Raw genomic sequence first — 4,209 nt, 5'->3', positions numbered from 1 at the left:
ATATATACATACATACATACATATATGTATATATGTATGTATGTATATATATAGATAGAGCTAGAAAGATGTACGCTTATACAAATATGCATACATAATAGTGAATGCGTCTGTGTGTGTGTGTGTGGGCGCGCGCCTATGCGTGTGTGTATTTGTGTGCGTGTGGTGTTCAAATTCTATGGTTTTTCTCCTTGAGGCCACTATGAAGGACATCGACCTGTTTAATTTCAGTATTTATTCTTCAAATTCTTTATCAAATAAACAATAATAAACCTCTGAAAGCCGCTGGAATCATCAAGAATGGTTTTTCCTTCTGACAAGTGTGTGTCTATATGTTGGTGTGTCAGGTGTTTGCGTGTGTTTGCGTGTGTGTGTTTGTGTGTGTGTGTTTGTGTTTGTGTGCATGCACGCGTCTCTGCATGTGTGTATATATGTGAGTGCAATTATGTGCCTGCGTGTGCTTATGCCTGTGTGCGTTTGTGTGTGTGTGTCTATATGCATATGTGTATATATTTGCCACATTCACGAAGACCATGCAAATTTCATGTAGCATTTATTACCTTCTATGTTTTTCTACGCTGCTTTCCTATATATAGCAAACATTACGTTGAGTATGGAAAGATGAAAGCAGCCTCCCAATTTCTCTGGTGGTGGCGGTGGCGGCGGCGGCGGCGGCGGCGGCGGCGATTGGTGGTGGTGGTGGTGGTGGTGGTGTTGGCGGTGAAGGTGGCGGTTGTTGGTGTTGAGAGAGAGAGAGAGATTGTGTAAAAGATAGTTAGATAGATAGGTAGCGTTGCCACCATAGTAACTAACAAATTTTTTTTTATAAAGAAGTCTACTTTTAACTTTTATATAAGGCAAGATATTGTTCAATGAATATAGTTCTTCTATAGAATATAAAAAATAAATATTTTAAATAAATGTTATTGTTCACCATCATTCAAACTGTTATCAATCTTTACCTAGAAAGTCAATCTAAGCATTATTTGAACAATTTATAAAGATATATGCACGATTAATAATTATTTTTACCGGCAGTGTAGCGACGGATACCAACCTAGTTATAATAACAATAAGGAGTATTTTCTAGGCAGAACGAAACATATTTTGAAGTACAAGCGCAGTCGTTTACACCGGCCCCAGAAATAATAATGATAATCATGGCAATAATAGCTATAATACTAAATAAATATTTAAAGGAAAAGGTCTCCCATACTTACGCGGATGTTAACTGGAGATAGAAGTGAATAATGAAAACGAGATGGCAAATTATGATGGGCCATCAGATCAAGGCCTGCTATAAGAGAAAGATAAATAGATGGAGGAAAAGAATTTGAGAGAAAGAGAGGGAAGATGAAAGAGAGAGAAGGTGGGGAAAATGAGATTGCAGGCCAATTTTTGTGCTTTATGCTTTTATCTAGGTGGGAGGTGATAGAAAAATAAAAATGGCGGAATAAAAAAGAATAGAGAAAATTGTTTGTATGATGTTTTAATAAAGATAGCAAGCTATAGAAGGAATGAGAGCGATTGAGTGCGAAATGTTTAACGGACGCAATTTGAAGTAATTCGGAAAGAACGCAGATTTCGCAAGCAGTTATAATGGAGGAAATCAAAAGGAAAATAAAGAAATAATAACGATATAAACAATTTTGAAAACATGGCTGAAAGCTGAAAGACGGAATTAAAAGATAATTTTAAAGTTTCGAATTGTAGTAAAGAATATATAAAATTAAAGTCAGTTATACAGTAGCATGCATAAGTCTGTATTCAAGTCTATCCATCAATGTGTTATCTACATATATGTGTGTGTGTAGAGAGAGAGGGGAGGGGAGAGAGAGATACGAGGATAGGATGAAAAGTTCATAAGCTGACTATGAAGGATTGATGCTAGAGCTGTGAGATCTTGCAAGCATTATCATAACTCGGGCTGGAGTTATGATAGAAGATACTTATTCCACGTGCCGTGCAATGTGTGCGACCCAAAACCACATAATTGCAAAATGAGCGTATTGACTGCATGCGGGGGGGATATCTCTTGTGAGATGCTTACATCCTCCTACCGGGTGGAAGATGGGGGGAAGATGTTTCCTTTTTCATCGTTGCGGCTCATCTTGAAACTTATTCGAAGCTAAGCAGATCTCTTTAAGTAAATCCTTCAAGGCTTTCTTTATTTATTTTTTTCTTTCTTTTGTCGCAAAAAACGGAAACGATCCACATGTAGATATGAGTAGTTGCGCAGCCAAAGCGTAATCAGTATGAAAGTATAAGGTTACCACAGCATAAAGGGACAAAATAGAAAAAAGATCGGATTAAGGATAATTAGGATGTGCCGCAAAGAAAATTATAGGATTTATATAATCCAATGAATTATAGGATTATCATAATATAAAGGAATCCGAGAAGGGACAGGGTTACTATTGGTTCCTTACACACAATTCCTAAAATATTTACATGTGAGTTAGAAATTCGATACTTTTCTTAAGGGCACTTGTTACGCGAGTATAATTCAGGGGAAATGGAATTTATAAACAGGAATCGAAAATGAATAGGGATACACTCGTTCGTTGAGATTATGCAGCCACAAATACAGCTCCCAAAAAAATAAAATCGCATTTATGATAATAATAATTATTATTATTATTATTATTATTATTATTATTATTATTATTATTATTATCATTATTATCATTATTATTATTATTATTATTATTATTATTATCATTATTATTATTATTATTATTATTATTATTATTATTATTATTATTATTATTATTATTATTATTATTATTATTATTATTATTATTATTATTATTATTATTATTATTATTATTATTATTATTATTATTATTAAGGTGACGAGCTGGAAGAATCATTAGCACGCTGGACGAAATGTTTACCGGTGTTTCGCCCGTCGCCACGTTCTGAGTTCAAATTCCGCCGAGGTCGACTTTGCCTTTCATCCTTTCGGGGTCGATAAATTAAGTACGGAGGAGAAAACTCTCATTCAAGAGTATTTGAGTATTTATGAACATCCTAATTTACCTTAAGTAACAATTTTTCCATGATAATTTTATTTTATATAGGTTTTTATTTTATATATTTCTTCTTATTGTCTTGCTTATATTTTTGGTTTATGTATTTTTGACACGAGCGTAAATCCTCCACAATTTTTGCAGCTCATCTTTGTTATGTCTCGAATTTGTCACACTTGCAGGAAGTAAAAACAAAATGAATACAATTATTAATCTTTGTTGTTGTTTGCTGTTGTTGCTGTTGTTGTTTGTGTACTTATTATTATTATAGAGATGAAATGCTTTTCTCACTCTTTTCACTTCTGTACGATTGATGTACACAAACATGAAACAAAAACAACCGGAAATCGAACCCTTTGTTCGGTGTCTGCCTAAGGCGAAGATTATCATTGCTAGGATAATTGAAAATTGCTATCCTTGTGCCGTAATCAGAGAACGTTGGTGTTGCCTTAGCGGAGATTTTAATTACACCGAGCAGTAATCCAGTGGAATAATTAGACGAGGTCTTCACGGTCATTTTAAGACCAAAACCAGCTTCCTAACTCCATTCTTTGCCGTGATATAGCATTCTGAATGTCGCGAAACTTTGACTGCATGGTAAGAAGCTTGCTTCCCAACCACATGGTTACAGGTTCATTCCCACTGCGGGGAACCTTGGGCAGGTGCCTTCTACTATAGCCTCGGGCCGACCAAAAAGCCTTGTGAGTGGATATGGTAGATGGAAACTGAAAGAAGCCCGTCGCATATGTGTGTGTGTGTATTTATATATATGTATGTATATATTTGTGTGTGTGTCTGTGTTTGTCCCTCCACCATCACTTGACAACCGATGTAAGTGTGTTTACGTCCCCGTAACCTACTAATTCGGCAAAAGAGACCGATAGAACAAGTATCAGGCTTACAAAGAGTCCAGGAGTCGATGAAGGAATACATTGAACTTTCCCCGAAACAGCTGTAAAACACTCTACATGAAATATAAATTTACTTATACCATTGGTCGCTTTATTTCAGTCTTTTTTTATATATATACACACGCTAATACACGACCCATGTTATATTCCCCATTCATGTTACAACCACATCTGGGGCAAAACTAGTCGGTATACAGCACTTACTTGGTATTACCTGTATCATTAAGGTCTAGTTGACTCCATTACCCTTCATAACCTATATATAT

Source organism: Octopus bimaculoides, chromosome 22 (genome assembly GCF_001194135.2).
Source record: "Octopus bimaculoides isolate UCB-OBI-ISO-001 chromosome 22, ASM119413v2, whole genome shotgun sequence".
Classification (NCBI taxonomy): Eukaryota; Metazoa; Mollusca; class Cephalopoda; order Octopoda; family Octopodidae; genus Octopus; species Octopus bimaculoides.
Note: the sequence above shows the minus strand (reverse complement) of the source record.